General features: G+C 48.6%; 1 long non-coding RNA gene across 1 annotated transcript; it reads right to left on the bottom strand.

Moving 5' to 3' along the window:
• Positions 1 to 2,177: 2,177 nt before the first annotated feature.
• LOC135973143 (uncharacterized) lies at positions 2,178 to 20,266 on the bottom strand. Its single transcript, XR_010589844.1, has 3 exons — positions 19,621 to 20,266; positions 6,756 to 6,905; positions 2,178 to 6,432 (listed from the first exon to the last, which is right to left on the bottom strand). It is a non-coding gene; the product is annotated as an uncharacterized LOC135973143 (long non-coding RNA).
• Positions 20,267 to 20,879: the final 613 nt, after the last annotated feature.

Here is a 20,879-nt window from a genome sequence, read left to right as displayed (position 1 = left end):
GTGCAGAAAGATACCCCCAGCCAAGGGTCCTTGCAGGCCAGACCAGGAGGGGAATCTTAACCCGACAGGGGGCTGACACTGGGAAGAAGGGTCCTACAGACCCAAAGCCCAGAGGTGTGTGGCCACCACCAGAACAAGTGTCCAACCTGCAGCGTCCCTGCAGCACTGCCAGGGCCTGAGAAGGAGACCTGGGACCTACAAGAAACAGACGGTAAAGTGCCCTGATGTCCAGAGACACTGTTTGTAATGTTCCCTGCCACAGAGCGGGATGACATGTTTTCCTTTAACCTTTCCTATTTTTCCTTATTTGTTTTTTTAATTAATTGTTAATTAAACAATTTGTATTTGCTTTAAATTGTATGAAATGATCAGTGGGTCAGGGAGGTGTCCAGTGCCGAGAGCATACCATGCAGTGGGGACACCCTAGCCCCTGTCCTAGGTGACCACAGCAGAGCTGGGAGTTGAGCCCCCCAGGAATCCTGGGCCCAGTGTTGTTGGGGTTATGAGGACTCTGCCAGACAGGAGAGTGGAAGGGGCGTCCTCGGAGGCAGGGAGGCCTCTGGATAAAGGAAGTGGGAACGAGGACTCAGATCCTTTCGCTAGCCCACTTCACCGGGGTAGTGCAGAAGCCAGGAAAGTTCCCCACAATAGCGGGACCATTCCCCCACTTACACATATGTCAGGAGATCCAGAGTTGGCCCAGTGTTATTTTAAAACTGCCCATTGCAGTGTTGCACCAAATAGTCACCAAGGAGTCCCAGATGTTAAACACTTCATTAAGGTGAATGAGGCAAAAGCTGTAGGAGTTGACATCCGTGCTGATGCTGGAGTAGACAGCTTTTTGCAGATCAGGCCAGGAGTGTGTGGCTTACCCTGTGAAGACTTGTCACTGCAGAGAAGAGAGATGGAAGATGAAAGTTTTCCACAGAGCTCTGTGGAAGTGAAAGTTCCTGAATTTGTAGGACCTGCACATTTCTTCCTGTGTTGCCTGCCCCAGGCCACTGCCTGGCAAACTGCTCACTGCTCTATTCTCTTGTTTCTGCAATATAAAACAGGGTGTAGGCAGGAGCGGCGCCAGGGTTTTTGGTGCCCTAGGAAGGGGTCCTTCCGTGCTCCCGGTCGGCAGCGGGGGGGTCCTTCCACACTCTGGGGCTTCGGGGCACTTCGGCGGCGGGTCCTGGAGCGAGCGAAGGACCCACCGCCGAACTGCCGCCGAAGACCCGGAGCGCGGAAGGACCCCCCGCCGCCGAATTGCCGCCGAGAGCAGCAAAATGCCGCCCCCCCAAATCCTGGTGCCCTAGGCGACCGCCTAGGTCGCCTAAATGGAAGCACTGGCCCTGGGTTTAGGAGCCTTTATCCAAACATGCTGTGCCTTTTAAAATCTGATTGCAGTGCTGAGCTTTGGGTGCCACAAGCTTCTCCGTATTACCAGGGCTGTGTCTCTACCCAGACCAAAAGAGTAAAGTTACTCTTTGTGCAGGGAAAATCCTAACAAGAATTCCAGCAATGAAGATGGGATCTAAAACAAGACAGAATCAAGGTCAAGTCTTCATGAAAGTGCACAGTGTGTGTCTCTCATTTGGAACAAGCTGCACCAATAGTAAGAAATTTAAAGGTGCAGTACATAGAAAACAAGACTAACAGCTACATACCCTATATGAAACATTCTTTATAGACAGGCGTTCTGTGCTGGCTGCACTTTACAAGTGGTCTTAAAGTGTACCCAATGTAATTCACCCCGAGTAACAAAGGCATGGGTGAACGTGCTGAGCCCCTTGTATCCATAGGAAATAGCCAAGACCTTCTTGCCAAGAGAAGATGAAGAAAAGTGCTCCAGCAGCATGTGAGGATCCAACAAGATCCCTAGTTGAGAACCAGCATAACAAATGGGGACATAATAAACCCTTAAATCAGGCATGTGATGTATAGGGGCAGGTCATCGGCTGCTTTCAACTAGAGCTGGTTGAAAACTTTTTGACGGAACAGCTTTCCCTCCAAAAATGAAGCTTAATTGAAAACCTTTACAGGAACGTGTCAATTTCAACCAAATTTTTCTGTGGAAAAAGTTGCAGTGTTTCTTTTGGATAAAGATTGTTTTGACTCTTCTATAAGAAATACATTAAATATTTCCATTAATTAATATTGTATAATATTCTATTTAATATTTTAATGTCATATTGAAGTCTAAACAAAAATAATCAAAACAGGACAGAGTTTCACCGTTAGCGGAACAACACATTTTGGTGGTTCCAAAATTGAAAGATTTTTGGAATTTTCATTTCATGGGAAATTTTGAAGTTTCTGGTGGAATGGCAATTCTGGTCCCTGTCCGGTCTTGTGCTTGAGCTCGGTCAGTTTACACGAGTTGAGGCTCTGACCCATAATCTGTCATTGCTTTCCCACCCTATAGGCATCTTCTCTATTTGCATTAAGCTGAGTCCCAACTAGCTATCCATTATCCTCGTCCAACTGTCGGAGAGGCACTCAGTAAGATGCTCCGTCAGTGAGAGACACCTGGCACATCTAATCCCCTAAAAATACACCCGTGTGATGAACGATATGGGGACATTCAGATTAAGCACTATCCACTAAAAACAACTGGCCGCTCTGAGCAATACAGCTTTCCTCCTGATGGAATATTAGCTCTCGAGTCTCGCCTTGCTTATGGTCACATTGTGCTGTATTCTCGAGTACATACAAAGTCAGCTAATGCCACATTGTAATACAGTACATTATGGATTCACATAATTATGTAGGTTTAGAGTAACACTGTAATTCAAGATGCATGAAGTCCTATCCTAAGGTATTACTTCTGGAGTCACACTGCATTAGCCATTTAACCATCCCAATGTAGTGTACTGAGCAGCGTGGATGGTGTCTTTTCTTTAGAAGGCTTGGAGTAAGAGGCAGGGTCGTGGATGTACTGTACATTCCACAGTAGATAATAGTATTCCTCATGTTGCCTGATATTTAATTCATAGCCACCATTTCACAGGAGAGAAAAAAATTAAATTGGTCCTTTTCCCGGACAGCGGTATGTTGCTGTGGGTTCAGATAGCAGACAAGCCCTTGCAGAGGTTTTGAAAATAAGGGCATTTTTGCAATATTGAGTTAATACCAGAGATCTGATTTACACTTGCCTTTGAAAAAAGACCACATAAGATGAGCACTGAGTGCCATGGGGCGCTTGGGTGTGAGAGGAGCCAGATTAACCCTTGCTACGATTGTGGGAGTTCTGGAGAGAATCCTGCCGACCTAAGTTACAGAGAGGCAAAGCACAAGCTACCGAGAGTTTTGCTAGTGCCAGGGTAAAATTCGTGCTTACGAGAGGAAAGATTCCAGATTCAAATCCTAGGTGAGCTCTTCTGGTGGCTATGGTAGTTTATTTTAAATAAAACCTCCTGGCTACTTTACTAGTGTATTGAAGAAGAAAGAAGGTACAACCCACGGCTGGTTCACTGCAGTGCCTCTGAACATGAATGAAGCATAACCACCAATCATTCATTCCTGTTCTAATCATGTCGTGAGCACGTAACATTTTACACTTTGAAACCAACCCTTCAGCTGGTTTCACTCAGTGGCTCCATGGACTACAGTGAAGCTGAACTGATTTACAGCAGCTCAGGATCTAGGCCACTGTGGCAAAAGGGTCTTAAAACACTTTACAAACATTAATCTCAGTCTCACATGCTCCCTCCTCCCCCTGAGGCAATGAAGTACCATCACCTGCATTTTACTGATGCGGACACTGAAGCACAGAGTGGTTAAGTGACTTGCCCAAGGTCTCACAGTGATTGTGTGGCAGAGCTAGGCTCTAAGCCTAGCTCTGCTACAACTAACCATTAAAAAAACATTTATTCTAGGATCCAAGATTTTTATCATGTGATGAAGATTGACCAGGAGGGGATAGGACACACAGAGGTGTGCAAAGGGGATTGTGCTGAATGGAGTTGTGCAGAGCAGCAGCAGGGCACAGGAAATCACTTCTGCCCGACAAACAACTTGGCAGCCAGCAGCAGATGTAAAATTCACGTCAGTAGAGATGTCAACACTCCAGTAAACTTGAAAAGCACAACATTTTACCATTAAAGCCTCATGCTGCTTTTTCTCCACCCCATTTCCCATCATTGTTTCCCACCCCAAGTGATAGCTGTGTGTACAGAGAAGCTGTCTCGGAGATACTCAGTTGCTGCTCCCGCTGTGGTGACCAGATGTCCTATTCTGGGTAGGCTTGTCCTACTTTCCAGCAGGATGGTCTATTTTTGCCTTTCCTAAAGTCGGGTGACTGCATGTCCTTCTTCCTGACATTGCCTTCCTACTTGTCCTAGTAGCTGACATCCCTGCCAAGCAGCTTTTCCCAGCACCATCCCAAGCAGAGAGCACATTCAGCTATTTACATCTAGTCTGTTTTTTTTGGGGGGTGAGGTGGGGGGGGGGTGTCCAGTGGATGGGAGCTCTCCTGCATCTGGAGGCTACCGATTCGGTGCACTGATATTCACTTCTATGCAGTGGTGAGAGTCATACATGCCAACAACAAAACTATTACTGGCCGAGTGGAAATGCCATTGGATAGCAGGTGGGGTTCAGGGGCCCCATAGCTACACAGACTCCAGTGACTAAGGAATTTGTCTATCATGTACATTTTATTTTAAGAATGTGTCAAGTGCCCAGGCTTTGAGTGAAAGATTAATATAAACAGAAAAGGGAAGGAGGAATAGACATTAGACAGCACGCTAGACTAGCCAAAGCCTTGGCTGGCTGCTCCGAGCCTTGTAGTAGAGACGATGACAAACCCTAGTTCTGATCAGACCCCTGGAAGGAGTGAGATCCAGAGTCAAGAGCCCTCCTGTGAGCATGCCCTGCATCTACAGCCTCGCCTCCCACCTGGGCCATGATTATATATCTAGGGCCTGCCAGCAGGTGCCTCGGCTGATCTCAGCCTTCCCTGGGATGCAGATGGAGAAGCACGACCTGTCCCTACTAATAGTTCATTTCCCTGCTTGTACGAAAAGAGAGCTGAAAATAAAGAGCAGCTTATCACAAGAGAAAAGTCTGCAGCTGGTGTCTGCAGGTCAGAGGAGCACTGTGCTCCACACAGTGCCTTCGGTGCTGTCGCTGAGCAAGGGAAATGCTAGAGAGCCAGGAAACCCCCCAGTCAAGCAGACACAGTTCACCTGTGAAAGACGACTGAGGGCATCAAGAGGTTAATTTAGCAGCCATGGCAGGTCCTTATAGGAGCTGGACCATGGCGAGGGAGTGGGCTGATTGGAGGAGGGAGGGAGGAAAATAAAGACTATAAACAGAAGGGAGGTGAGTACGGGGCTAGCAGGATATGGTTTATTTTAAGGTCTGTTTGGCCATCTTGGGAAGGACAGGGTGGATCAAACTGTTCTCCTGCACTGGATATCTAGTACAGTTCAGATCCAATTAGCTACAAAAGCCTCTAATTATTCACACTAAATCGCTCCATTAGCAACCGAGGCTCTGTGGTCGTCTTCTTTTGTCTGCATCCTGGCTGAAAATGCCCCAGTGTCCCCGCATACAGAACAGCTAGTACAAGGATGCTTGAGTGGCGTAAACAGAGCCTGGATCTAGTGAAGATACGCCTCAGAAAGCCTAATGTAAGTAGACAGGCTGCATGATTTAATGAAGGGGAAGGGCTTGCTTAATTAACTTTAGGGGTTCTTTTGTAATGTCTGCCATGGCAGACAGGGGAAATACAGCGGATTATGCATGGCTAGATTAGCAGAAAACAGGTTAGTCTCCAAGATTAAAGACCCTAGTGATGAGCTGCTACCATGTGCAGCAGGGGGCAGGGAGAACTTGTGGGACCAGAGAGAAACAAAGGGAGACCACCCCGTGGAACTTCTAGCTCAAAAGGGCCTTGTTCGTGGCACTGAGGTGGTCTGAGTGGGAGCTATTAGAAGTGGAAGTGGTCTGTTGGCTTAGCCAGGGCAGGATCGGTCCTGCTGGCATAGTTCCTAGCACTTTGTCTAGCCTGGTTTTCAATGTTTCAGGTGAAGGTGTTCTGCCACCTCCCTTGGGAGACTGTTCTACTAACAGAGACTCACTGGATGGAGAGTTGCCCTGATTATTAGTAAGCCAGTGTTTTCCCTTTGCTCTGCTGCATCCCAACCTCCCTAGTTAGCTCCCTTTGAATGACCCTAAACTATTCCTCTCCATCCAAGCTGCTGCTGACACCCTTGAAATAGCCACCCATGGCTGTCACCACCCTTTCTTGCCCAACCACCCACTGTAGTTCTTTTAAACCACCCTCTCTCCAGCCCCCTAGTCATTCTTGTTGCTCTTTTCTAATCCCCTTCCGTTCTTTCTGGTGTGTTTCGGCTCCTTTTGTTTGTCCTGGGGCGTGTCAAACTGATCTAGAGAAGTTTCAAAGGAAGATCTCCAAGCTTGCGGATGGCCAGGCAGGAGCTGCAGGAAATTACAAGGAGCAAAGCAAATATTGTGAGTGATTTGGGGCTTTGAGCCGACTGGGTCAATAAACTGAAAGTGCCATTTCATGTTGGCTAATAGGTGTGCAGAAAACAAATCAAATAGGGAAGTTTGTGTTGAATAGAGCAGAGTCATGGAGGAGACGGAGTAAGGAAAGATCTTAGGATGACAGGGAGCGAGTCCTTTGAAGTCTTATCACCCCCCTGTAGGGGAGTTGGATTAAATTCACAGACAAAAAACTGTTAAGTTACTGATCCATATTCTTAGTTCCTTCTTAGGGGTATGTAAGCAGTTGCTCTTACCACGATAGCACCCTCTCCTGGAAGGGAGCAATGTTGCAGGGGACTTTACCTCTAGCTCCCCCTGCTGGATACTTCCTTGGCTTCTCAATGGTCTGGTTCTGTCTGGGTCTTCTGGCCTCCAGCCAGGTCACTTGAAAGTTCAGTCTCCTTCTGGGGTAACCAAAGGTCCAACTTTAGGTCCAAATAAATCTCTAAACTAATAATTCCACTGAAGTTCTCTGCTCTTCAACCCCTATTCCCAGCCCCTTCAGAGCTTCTCCTATGCAGTTTCCTCCCAGTAGGTTTTCCCCACTGCCTCCCTCCAAGGGGACTCTGGCAGCTTCTCCCAGGGAACTTCCAGCTCCTTACAAAGCCCTCCCACAGGAACCTGACCTGCTCTCTTTGGGTCTCTTCCAGCTGGACTACCCCAGGTCCTTCCCAGACAGGGAACCTTCCCTCACTCCCCTTTCCTGGGTCTCCTTCCTTAGGCTGAGTTCACAGCTCTGCTTAAGCAGTCATCTCTCTGATTCCACCATAGCTGGGCTCACTCATAATTACCCAGTTACCCTCACACTCAGCTAGGGGATAGCTGTCTGGTCACAGGCAAGACTGAGCCAACCTTGCCTTAAAGGTCCAGGCAGCGTGTGGCAGGGTAAAAATAACATTGCAGGGATGTTGTAATGATCCCAAACCAATAATTGCCAACCCAGGAACTTCAGAGCTCAGGTTACTCTGGAAAAAAAAATCCAAACATGTTAAGGCTGGAAATGCACATAAGGCATCTTAACAACCTTAACTCTGCCCTATAGTGATGCCATGCAGTAATCATGAGAGAATCAGATTAGTTTAAACTAATTTTTAAAGATATAAAAAACAAAATCAAATATTTCCCAATCATGGCCCCTAATGGGTCTAAAGAAGGAGAGGAAAGAGATGGAGATCAGCAGCATATGTGGTCTCACACCCATAGCACTAGCTCTGAGCCCACAAGGAAAGGGGGCCCATATTTTTCCTGATTCACTTTCCTTATTCCTAAAGAAACCCCACTCTGTTTGCCTGCAATGGCTGTCCTTTTGGATGACACACTGGGGATTGAACAAGAGGCTGTAGAGCTAAAAGCATGCGTAGCTATAGCCAAGGCTCTGTAGCTGCTGTGACAAAGTTCCTCCTCTTTCTTGGTGGGTCCTGCGCTTATTGGCGGATTTTCTTGCCTCAGAGATTCACCATGTGGGTTGGGGAACAGCCCAGAGACCTTCCCCTCTGGAAGAGCCCATAGTCCAGGTCAACTGGGAGGTTTGGGGGGAACCCGGGCCCACCCTCTACTCCGGGTTCCAGCCCAGGGCCCTGTGGACTGCAGCTATCTATAGTGCCTCCTGTAACAGCTGCATGACAGCTACAACTCCCTGGGCTATTTCCCCATGGCCTCCTCCAAACACCTTCCTTATTCTCACCACAGGACCTTCCTCCTGGTGTCTGATAACGCTTGTGCTCCTCAGTCCTCCAGCAGCACACCCTCTCCCTCTCAGCTCCTCGCACCTCTTGCTCCCAGCTCCTCATACTCCCCCCACAAACTGAAGTGAGCTCCTTTTTAAAACCCAGGTGCCCTGATTAGCCTGCCTTAATTGATTCTAGCAGCTTCTTAATTGGCTCCAGGTGTCCTAATTAGCCTGCCTGCCCTAACTGGTTCTAGCAGGTTCCTGATTACTCTAGTGCAGCCCCTGCTCTGGTCACTCAGGGAACAGAAAACTACTCATCCAGTGACCAGTATATTTGTCCTCTACCAGACTCCTGTACCCCACTGGTCTGGGTCTGTCACATATCCCTCCCCCCTGCTCAACGCCAAGGGGTTGGGCAGCTTGAGATGCCAGACAGTGCACACGTGACAAGCCATCGGCATTGCCATGACGGCTCCCTGCTCTGTGTTGCACATGGAACTGGAAAGGTTGGAGGGATAAGAACCATCTGGTCACCCTTGTGTTCTTCTCCTTGTTCCGCTGCATCCATTGACAAAGGGCATGGACGGTCACAAGGACAAATCTGCGCCCGAGCAGGTAGTAGCGCAATGTTTCCATGGCCCATTTTACAGCGAGGCATTCTCTCCACCACTGCATATTTTTGTTCCCTTGGAAGGAGTTTCCGACTGAGGTATAGAATTGGGTGTTCCTCCTCCCCGACCATCTGTGATAGAACAACCCCCAACCCTACTTCTGATGCATCCGTCTGCAGGATAAACTCCTTGGTGAAATCAGGGGCTATCAGTACGGGGTTATTGCAGAGGGCAGTCCATAGGTCTGTGAATGCTTCCTCTGCTACATCAGACCATCTCACCAGATCAGGTCCACGGGCTTTCACTAGGTCTGTCAGGGGGCTTGCCCTTGTGGCAAAGTGGGGGATAAATCGTCGGTAATACCCCACCACACCTAGGAATGCCTGGACTTGTTTCTTGCAACTTGGTCGGGGCCAATTTTGGATGGCCTCGAACTTGTTCACTTGGGGTTTTACCAGACCTTTTCCCACAATGTAGCCAAGATATCTGGCCTCTGTAAAGCCTACAGCACACTTGGCAGAGTTTGCTGTAAGGCCAGCTCACCTGAAGGTATCAGGGACTGCCTCCACCTTCTCCAGGTGGGTTTCCTAGTCTGGGGTATGAATGACCACATCATCCAAGTAGGCAGCAGCATAACTGTTATGCGGGCATAATAGCTTGTCCATGAGGTGCTGGAAGGTAGCTGGGGCCCCCCCATGTAGTCCAAAAGAGGACAGTATATTGAAAAAGACCCTCTGGTATAGAGAACGCAGTCTTTTCTTTTGCGTCTTCTGCAAGGGGAATCTGCCAGTACCCCTTTGTCAAGTCTAGGGTAGTCAAGTACCAGGCATTACCCAGACGGTCCACTAGCTCATCTATGCGAGGTATGGGGCACGCGTCGAACTAGGATATTTCGTTTAGTCGCCAGAAGTCGTTGCAAAATCTTGTGGTGCCATCAGGTTTGGGCACCAGCACGACTGGGCTGGACCACTGACTGTGGGATTCTTCGATGATCCCCAACTCCAGCATTTTTTTTTTTTATTTTTTTTTTTTTTAACTTCTGCTTTTATTTCCTCCCTTTTTGCCGCTGGCACCCAATAGGGCCTCATTGTTACTCTGGCCCCAGGGTTCGTGACGATGTGGTGATATGTCTCGGTTGTTCGACCCGGTTTTGTCGAGAACACATCTTGGTTCCGGAAGATCATCTCAGACACCTCATTCTTCTGGTCAGGTGTTAAATCGGGAGACACTCACTTGTTTGGAAGGCTTGTTTTCCTGGGTTAGGTCTTTTTGGACCGTTGTGCATGCCTCTTGTGCATGCCAGGGTTTCAGAAAGTTAAGGTGATAAATCTGTTCTTGTTTTCTGCATCCTGGCTGCCGCACCTTGTAGGTTACTTCCCCCACGGGTTCAACCACCTCATAAGGCCCCTGCCATTGAACCAGAAGCTTGCTTTCTGCCGTGGGTACCAACACCATAACCCGATCCCCTGGTTGAAACTGTCGCACTTTTGCTTGGCGATTGTAATGGGTTTGCTGGCCCTCCTGTGCCTTCTCCAAATGTTCCCGTACAATAGGGGTAACCCAGGCTATCCGGTCTCGCATCTGCATTACATGCTCTATTATATTTCTCCCCTCATTGGGTTCCTCTTCCCAGTTCTCTTTGGCGATATCTAGTATGCCACGGGGGTGACGCCCATATCATAACTCTAAGGGGGAAGACCCAGTTGAGGCCTGTGGTACCTCCCGGATAGCGAACATAAGGTAGGGTAGTAGGGTGTACCAATCCTTCCCATCCCGACTTACCACCTTCCTTATCATAGCCTTGAGGGTTCAGTTAAACCTTTCTACCAACCCATCTGTCTGTGGATGGTAGACCAAAGTTCTCAGGGTATGTATATGGAGCAGCGTACAGAGGTCCTTCATTAGCTTCAACATAAATGGGGTTCCTTGGTCGGTTAATATCTCCTTCGGTAGCCCCATTCTGGCAAAGATCCCCACCAGCTCTTTGGCTATAGTTTTAGAGGCCGTGTTCCGCAGGGGGACGGCTTCTGGGTAGCATAGTCCAAAACAATAAGTATATATTGGTGGCCCCAAGCAGTCTTCTCCAAGGGTCCCACTAGGTCCATGGCTATTCACTCAAAGGGGACCTCTATGATGGGAAGGGGTACTAAAGGTGCCTCAAGTGGGGACAGGGACTGCGCAGCTGACCCTCCGGGCAGGAGGCACAGTACCTCCTCACTTCATGTACTCTGGGCCAGAAGAACCGTCGTAGGCCTTGTGCCAGGGTCTTCTCTACTCCCCAAATGCCCCCCCAAAAGATGACTTTGAGCAAGACTTAATACAGCGTTCTGGTGTTTTTGAGGTACTAGGATCTGCTGTACTTTCTGCCCCTGTACTGGTGCAACCCGGTATAAGAGATCCTTCTTCATTATGAAGTAGGGTCCTGGTCCCTGGGTTTTTCCTTCCACGGGGACCCCATCTATTTCAGTCACCTTCCTAATGTTGTCTGTACACTGCTCCATACCTTGGGTCTTCTGCCTGGTCCAGTCCAAAATTTCCTCTCCCGGGGCTAATCGGCCCCTAGATCTTGGGCACAGTCTCTGTTGCCTCTACTGGTTCAGGAGCATTAGAGTGGGGGTCAGACTCAGGTGCTTCTCCCTCCTGCGTGGCCTCCTTTTCAGCTGCGCGGGTCCGCCTACCTACAAGAGTGACCCTCTGGCTTTGGGTCAGTATTCGGGTTCCCAAGGCCTTAGCTGCCCTTCTTTCCCTTTTTGTCTTTCTACCCTGTCTGGGAGTGGAGAACAAATCTGGGGATATTTCAGAGAAGATTGGGGGTTGACAGTCTGCTGTGGATGCCTCATCAATTTTAGGGTCCCCATCATTTTCTGCAGCCAATGGCTGGCCCGTATGAGCCGCGTCCCGTCATGGCCGCGGTTCTGCTATGTAAGGGACTTTACCTGGTTTACCAGTTCCCGCAACATAGCTCAGTCTTGAGCAGCCTGGTCCATCAGCAGGCGATTAGTCTCTTGCTGCAGCCGCACTGCCTCCTGTTGGGCGGCTGCCTGGACATGGGTAGCCTCCTGCTGGGCTGCTGTAGCTTGTATCAGTGCCTGCACTACGTCATCCATTGTGGTAAAAAAAAATAAACCCTCTCCCTTTTATTTTTTTGTTTAAATCACCCTCCTTCTTCTGCCACGCTGTGCGCCCCAAGATCCCACCCCTGACACCAGTGTGACAAAGTTCCTCCTCTATCTTGGTGGGTCCTGCACTTATTGGCGGATTTTCTTGCCTCAGAGATTCACCATGTGGGTTGGGGAACAGCCCAGAGACCTTCCCCTCTGGAAGAACCCACAGTCCAAGTCAATTGGGAGGTTTGGGGGGAATCCAGGCCAGCCCTCTACTTCGGGTTCCAGCCCCGGGCCCTGTGGACTGCAGCTGTCTATAGTGCCTCCTGTAACAGCTGCATGACAGCTACAACTCCCTGGGCTACTTCCCCATGGCCTCCTCCAAACACCTTCCTTATTCTCACCACAGGACCTTCCTCCTGGTGTCTGATAACACTTGTGCTCCTCAGTCCTCCAGCAGCATACCTTCTCACTCTCAGCTCCTTGCTCCCAGCTCCTCACACTCGCACCACAAACTGAAGTGAGCTCCTTTTTAAAGCCCAGGTGCCCTGATTAGCCTGCCTTAATTGATTCTAGCAGCTTCTTAATTGGCTCCATGTGTCCTAATTAGCCTGCCTGCCTTAACTGGTTCTAGCAGGTTCCTGATTACTCTAGTGCAGCCCCTGCTGTGGTCACTCAGGGAACAGAAAACTACTCATCCAGTGACCAGTGTATTTGCCCTCTACCAAACTCCTGTACCCCACTGGTCTGGGTCTGTCACACTGCAGACAAGCGTATATCGTTGTGGATAGGTGCAGCGGGGATGCATAGTTCCCAGTGAGTTGCATGTACTCTTAAGGAATGGGATCGGGGAAATTATCTAAGCAGAAGGACAATTTAACAAAGGTTTAGTGAAGGAAATAAATGCACTGTGAAATATTTGCCTCTGCCCTTGATCTTGGGGTGAAGGGGAAAGGAGCGGAACTAAAGACAAGGACAAAACTTGCTAAATTCACTGATGTCTGATTAAAAAAAATTGAAGAGGTTAAGGTAGCTGGATAAAGCGCTGGGAGATAGGCTCCCTCTCCTCATTAAAATAGAGCCATACAAAAAGTCCACAAATATCTACTCCTATGTTTAAACAAGTTCATGTCAGCTGTGTTGTCCCTTAGGTGTTTCCATTCTGTGCACATTCACACGGAGGACTTTAGTAGTACAAATGCTCACGCAAAGCACATTTTACACTCTTGAGAACTGATGGAAAGCAAGTTACAGATTCACTTGCCACCAGCATTTGCAAAAAAAATTACACTCAGATTTACACAAACCAGATGTGACTTCTATGACCCATCAGAACAAAGCTCCAACAGCAAGCCAGAGTAAAATAAACTCAGGAAAGATTGTGAAACTGTTTGCAATAATGAGAAAATTGCAACCTGTTTCAGGGCCACCCAGACGGGGGGCATGTGGGGCAATTTGCCCCAGGCCCCGGGCCCTGCAGGGGCCCCCACAATATAGTATTCTATAATATTGCAACTTTTTTTTTATGGAAAGGGCCCCAAAATTGCTTTGCCCCAGGCCCTCTGAATCCTCTGGGTGGCCCTGACCTGTTTGCAGATGGACCACAAACAGGTGAAATTCGCCAAAACAACTGATTTGTTTCAAATTCTTTCAGTTCAGGCTGAAAAGAGAGGTTCGAATATATGCTGCATCTCTGCCAAGGAAAGCATCAAGTTAGCAAGGCGAGGAAGCAGCTGAAATATACTGCAAGCCTTTTGGTGTCCTTCCACCGCAGGTCAGAAGTTTGTGTGCCAAGTTCAAACTAGACAATTCCCTCCATACAAACTAGTATCATGGAGGGGAGGAAGGGGTCATTTGTTCCAATGCTGCTTCTTTTCTGCCTGGTTAGAAAGTGACCTATTGAATTTTAAACAGCGAAGGCAAAGAGCCACGAAAGAACCCTCTTCTATACTTGTTTTGCAGAATCACAGATCACATGAACTGAGAAAGATGCCAAGCTTGGCCTGATTAACTGCTCTATGTTGTCTGGTTTAGTGTGCTGGACTTTACTCTGGCAGACTGCTAGCCAAAGCAGCACCAATTCCTCCAAAGAAGCCTTTATGAGCTGTCTCCAAGCTCAGAGCTCTTGCCCACTTACTTCACAGCTGGAGATCAGAAAGGTTTCTCGTAATGACCCTTGCAGAGAGGTGCTTGTGATGGATTGAGCCAAATGGCTGTAGAGACCTACAGTATGGAACTAAAAACAGGGACTTGAGGGTCTTGGGGGTGGGGAGAGTAGGAACAGAGAGGCTCTTATATTTGCATTTAAAGTGAATGGAGTGCTGCTGAAATGTGCTAGGGTTTAAGTTCTCTATTTACCCATAAAATGGGTACAGCAGCAGTGCAAGCTCTCCCTGTATCTTCTCTGCTCAACGTGCCTCTACCCTGATCTCCTCGGCTGGCGTAGAGCTGGCAGAGCCCCTGATGTAGGAGGTGAATTGGGAGCACGATAGAAAGGTGGTCAGAGTGCTCTCTGTTCTGTTCATTCTCTGCTTCCCAGGCTCATAAGCTGCCATGGGAATCGGAGTGTAAATTAGAGCAGCCCTGAGGCTGCTTTCCTCACGTACTCTGTCTCCTGACCTAAGCCCCGGCACAGAGGAACAGAGAATCAGGCCCTGTGTCTGTTTTTTCTCCTTGAACCACTCTGTTCTATTTTAAACCAATTATTCTCAAACAAAGGACTAATTGTCTCCAATCTAGGGTAAGTTTTCACTGTCAGCGTTGTAGCTATCTCCAGCTCAGATACACTGACAGCACATACAGCAGACATGCTAACGGGGTTCTACAGAGCACATCAAGGAGCGAACGTCCATAATGACACCGTAGAACAAGGGCACACCAATGGGCCAAGAGTGATAGTGGGCAATGACTTCAGCCGCTGAGGGCTCTTTGGTGACCTATCAGAAATGAAATGCCTGGTCTCAGATCACGTCCTAGTGGTTATGTCCACATCACAATTGGTACTGGTTGGCCCTCTTGTTGTCTCAGCAGAGAGGAGAAGGAATGGAAGGGCCATAGAGACAGAGCTCCCCTCATCCACAGGCAGTCCCTCCCTCCAGCACCACTGAGCCACGTTGGTTGGTCATGGGAGGAGACGCTTGGATGGCTATTGCCCATGCCATACTTGTTACAAGGATAATTAGGGGAGAACTTCAGTGTGAGATGGTCAATCCAGCACCTTGATTTAAACAAAACTAAAAGAAAAATATCAGAGGGGTAGCCGTGTTAGTCTGAATCTGTAAAAAGCAACAGAGGGTCCTATGGCACCTTTAAGGCTAACAGCATCATCATCATCATCAGTGATCTACAACCCATCCTGGACAATGATCCCTCACTTTCACAGACCTTGGGAGGCAGGCCAGTCCTCGCCCACAGACAACCCGCCAACCTTAAGCATATTCTCACCAGCAACCACGCACCGCACCATAACAATTCTAACTCAGGAACCAACCCATGCAACAAACCTCAATGCCAACTCTGCCCAAATATCTACACCAGCAACACCATCACAGGACCTAACCAGATCAGCTACAACATCACCAGCTCATTCACCTGCATGTCCACCAATGTTATATATGCCATCATGTGCCAGCAATGCCCCTCTGCTATGTACATTGGCCAAACTGGACAGTTACTACGCAAGAGGATAAATGGACACAAATCAGATATCAGGAATGCAATATACAAAAACCTGTAGGAGAACACTTCAACCTCCCTGGCCACACAATAGCAGATGTAAAGGTAGCCATCTTACAGCAAAAAAACTTCAGGACCAGACTCCAAAGAGAAACTGCTGAGCTCCAGTTCATTTGCAAATTTGACACCATCAGATCAGGATTAAACAAAGACTGTGAATGGCTATCCAACTACAGAAGCAGTTTCTCCTCCCTTGGTGTTCACACCTCAACTGCTAGCAGAGCACCTCACCGTCCCTGATTGAACTAACCTAGTTATCTCCATACTGACTTATACCTGCCTCTGGAAATTTCCATTACTTGCATCTGAAGAAGTGAGGTTCTTACTCACAAAAGCTTATGCTCCCAATACTTCTGTTAGTCTTAAAGGTGCCACAGGACCCTTGGATATTTTTCATTTAAAAAGCAACACTCTGTGATACAGTGTTCACACACACTTGCCCTGAAAAGGGTTAATGTATGCTAAGAATGGGGCCAATTAACCAGACAGGCCACAGCTGAGGGGAATCAGGTGGCTTAAGTAATCCCCTGAGCAAATGAGGGAGCTCAGCTGAAGAGGCACTAAGGCCTTGGCTACACTCGCGGATTCACAACGCTGCAACAGCAGCGCTGTGAAGCGCAAGTGTAGTCGCACCGCCAGCGCTGCGAGAGCTCTCTCTCCGAGGGGAATAGCTTGCAGCACTGCGAGCGAGCGTGCAGCCCTGCAGGCGCTGATTACACTGGCGCTTTACAGCGCTGCACTCGCTGCGCTCAGGGGGGGTGTTTTTTCACACCCCTGAGCGCAGCAAGTGCAGCACTGTGAATTGCCAGTGTAGCCAAGGCCTAGCAGAGCTGGGTTTATGACGGCAAGCAGCTGCAAGGAAGCAGTCACTCCCTGGGAGAAGAGAGGGGTGTTTGGGGCTATAGAGGTTGGTAGCCTACAGTTACTTCATGGGAAGAAGGATTTGTGGGCCTGGCAAACCGAGAGGTGGGGACGGAGAGCTAGAAGGTATGGAAGAGGCTCAGGGAAAAGGCAACAGGGCTTAGGAGGGAACAGACCTTGGCTACTGACTAACATGTCCCGGAGCTGGAACCTGAAGTAGAGGGTGGGCCGGTGTTCTGCTACCAGCCACCAGGTATGTGGCACCATAGGGAAGACTGCCTGAGAGTGGTGGTGAGGAAAGACTTTGATATCCTGCAAGGGGGAAAACACAGCTAGTGACCTGGCTGGAAGGCCAAGGAACAAAGAAGGAGCAACTGGAGTGGCAGAGACAGAAAGAAAGTGACAACAGAGTATGCAGCAGAAAGGGGGCCCAGACCTGGAAGGAACTAATCCCCTGAGTGGCTAGGAGGAGACACCCCCAGCGATGAGTATACCCTGCGACACCCTGCAACAGGGCAACCTGTCCATGTAAGGGCCAGGAGGCCTGTGGCCAGCCAGCCTTGCCCTGCCACACCTGTGCTGTGTGTTGGATCAAGGGGAGGAAAGCCCAGCAGCTGGGGTGGAGAGTGCTCAGGCTGCTCTAATGAGAGGCAAGATGCTGGGCTCAAGCTAGGAACTGGCTGAGACCTGTCCGGTGTCCTGCGCAGGAAGATAGACCTGACCCGGACGGTTGGGTTACCTGGAGCCCAGAAGCCAGTGGTGAGGCAATGAGACAGGCTGTTGTCACTGGGAGCCAGCCTGGAAGGAGGGGGCTGCAGGCTGAGCCCAGCAGGGCTGAACACCTTTGTTTTGATGTGGTCTTTGGACATGGGAGGTAACTGACCTGCTCTGCAAGTACAAGTGAAGCCTTAGCTGTGGTTCTGTGTCCCTTTCCGGGTGCCACACTTTGGGAGAGATGTGGGCAAGCTGGAGAGAGTTCAGAGGAGAGCAACAAAAATGATCAAAGGGTTAGAAAACCTGGTTAATGAGGAAAGGTTAAAGAAACCAGGCATATTAGGTGTTGACCAACTTAGACTGAGGGGGGACCTGATAAGTCTTCAGGTGTGTTAAAGCAGTGGTTCTCAAAGCCGGTCTGCCGCTTGTTCAGGGAAAGCCCCTTGCGGGCCGGGTCGGTTTGTTTACTTACCGCGTCCGCAGGTTTGGCTGATCACGGCTCCCACTGGCCGTGGTTTGCCGCTCCAGGCCAATGGGAGCTGTGATCGGCCAAACCTGCAGATGCGGCAGGTAAACAAACTGGCCCGGCCTGCCAGGGGCTTTCCCTGAACAAGCGGCGGACCGGCTTTGAGAACCACCGTGTCAAAGGCTCTTCTAAAGAGAATGGTGCTCAGTTGTTCCTCACGTCCTTGAAGGTAGGATGAGAAGTAATGGACTTAATCTGCAGCAAGGCAGATTTAGGTTAGATATTAGGAACAACTTTCTAACTATAAGGGTGGTTAAGCTCTGGACCCCCCAGTCCCTGGAGGTTTTTAAGAACAGGTTAGACACCTGTCGGGGTGGTCTAGGTTTCCTTGGTTCTGCCTCAGCGCAAGGGCAGGACTTGATGGTCTCTCGAGGTCCCTTCCAACCTAAGTTTCTGAGATTCTGTCATTGTTAGCCCAGAAGGCCTTGGGTGGCCGCTATACAGCGGCTTGGCAAGAAGGCTCAGTGACCTTTGTGGTGGGCAGAGGCCGAAGAATGCCACAGAAGTGCTACAGCGCAGGGCCTCATCACGGATGGGTGCACCATGAGAGTGAGTCTTGTACAACACCCATCTCCCTCCCTGGGGTACTGGCAGGCACAGTCAATGTTTGTGCAGCTCTTTGCTGAGCCCCACCTTAGTGCAGAGTACGATTATTCTCCCTTATATCTCCTGACTCCTCTCTGATCCTCAGATTTGAAAGTAATCAGGACATGGCAAAACTAACATTGAAGTGTGGCTGCTAGAACGCTAAGCGACTACTCCAGGCTTTGGGCGGTGGGATGGGCAGGCAGGCTGATGAGGTGTTGCTCAGCTACAGTGTGAAGAACCCAGTCTTTGGCTTGCCAGGACCCTGACTGTGATTTACAAAGAAGGTAAATTTCCATGTTATTTGTCAAGTGAATCCCAAAGCTAGTGGAAGATGACAGCCCCAGACCCTGGAACCCTCTGCTTACTCCACACAGACAGCAGCAGCTAATCCAGTGCTACCACATACCTTAACCCTGATCTGGAGGGTCTGTAGGGAGTGCCATCTACAAATGTCTCTGCTGAGGCTCCCTGCAACTACCAATCATGTTTGTGTGACCCGTCCACTAGGCGTTTGAGACCTCTCCCCCATAACACAATTCATGGCACATTGTTATTTTAGATGTGAACACACACACTTAGTCCACACAAGGATTTTTAGAGCACATCAAGAATTTGTTCTCAATCCCCCTCTAAAGAAATACATAGAAACCGATCTGCTGAACACTTCCTCTTAAAGTAAGAGGAGAGAACAGTGCAAGCACAAAAATGTTGTGAGGGACGAGGAATGAAAAGGCTGTTTTCTATAGCTATGATCAGGGTGCCATGACCAGGATAGGATGAAACTAATTGGTACATTACCCCTTGACCTCCCCTGGCCATGGCATTATCTTAACATGACAATGATTGGGCTGTGCAACTCTACATCAGAGAAAAATACACAGCTTTGGTCAAATTCACAGCTGCCATAAACAGGCCTAATTGCATTGGCTTCACAGGTGTTAGCTCACTTAGACCAACAGGGAAGCTAACCTGCTATCTCAAAGCAATATAGCCTTTCAGAATTTAGCATGATATGAAACAAAGCTTTGCAACAACACTATTTGTTTCTTGCATATAATAACAAATAATGCTTTACTGTTTAGGAAGCACTGTCCTGACTACCACACAAGCCAGGTAATGTGTGCCATCACTCTCTAATAAATCAATTATGAACCCACAGCCAAAGTAGAGTAAATGTTCTTATAAATCTGAAGACAGAAAAAAGGACTCCTATGTGGGGAAAAGGCTCTCTCTCAGGACTAGGGCATGTTTTGGTCTTCCCACGCAGATACTCATCATATAAGCTATTCTCTACAAAAAGCTGATACTTACACTCATCTTTATCTGGAATCCCGGGATGGAATTTATTCTGTTTCAGTTTACAGGCAGCTGCAGGGAGAGTTTTCAGTCTGGCTCTCTGCTGGAGTTGGCTAATCCCCATAGCCTCTAGGTGCTTCTGTTGTTGCACAGCAAGTTTACACCCAGCTGCTGGTAACTTGGTAATAAGCAGATCTGGATTTAGGAGTATACAAAGCAGTTTCCCTTCCTTGGGTGCCCTTGGCATGCTAACAGGTATCAAATTAAAGTGATGGGGCACCATTTCAATATCTGACTTTAAATCTCGTCCATCAGATTAACTGGGGACAAGACTTGGGTCAGGCTATTACATACCAATGTTAACTCAGTCTAACCACTTCATATTCATTGTCTGAAAGACACAGACAGCTCTCTCCACCTGCCCATAGGATTGCAAGCTGCAGGTGGCTAAGTACACTGCAAGGTTGTCCAATAAAGTGGCAAGACCCAGTTCAGAGATTTAAAGCAATAAGGAACATCCTCCATAACATAACTCCAACAGGACTACATTCCTACAGCTCAGATTCTTCCCCCACCCCCAAAGCCAGGGAGTTTAACAGAGGGCATCTCTACCCAGAACCCTTTGTAGGAAAGGGAAGTCCTGCCTCTGTCTCTCTGGGTGATTGACAGCCCATGTGGCCAATCAACACTCACTTCTGGTTTATAAAGAATTTTGCCCCATCACAGCACACCTGCTTTACAATGAGGGATTGGAGAAGTTCACTCTGTGGTTTAGCCCATGGCAGGTGAAAAAGGGACCTGATCCTAAGTCTATAAGTACCTACATAGGGAGAAGATTTGTGATAGTAGAGGGCTGTAGCAGACAAAAGCAGAACAACATTAAATGGCTGGAAGATAAAGCCAGATAAATCCAGACTAAAAATAAAATGCACAGTTTTAACACTGAGGGTAATTATTGAACAATTGATCTATTCTCTGTCACTTGAAACCTTTAAATCAAGCTTGCAGTCTTCCTAATAGGTGTATGTCCCAGGTCAGGGCACCTGCCCCTGTATTTCCCCTCGGGGTCCAGCCAGAGCTCTCACTCTCAGGCTTCTGGTCTCCCAGCCATCACCTCTCATGGGTGAAGAATCACTTCTTACTCCCTTCTGGCTGGGGTATTTCCAGGCTGCACAGCCCCCTGCCTTCGCTGTATTTCTCAGCACAGACAAGCTGCCAAAGGACACCTGATTGCTTTCTCTCAGAGACTATTAAAAGGTGTAATTGCTACAGTT

Source organism: Chrysemys picta, chromosome 8 (assembly GCF_011386835.1).
Source record: "Chrysemys picta bellii isolate R12L10 chromosome 8, ASM1138683v2, whole genome shotgun sequence".
NCBI lineage: Eukaryota > Metazoa > Chordata > Testudines > Emydidae > Chrysemys > Chrysemys picta.
This window is presented reverse-complemented; position numbering and strand designations above follow the sequence as displayed.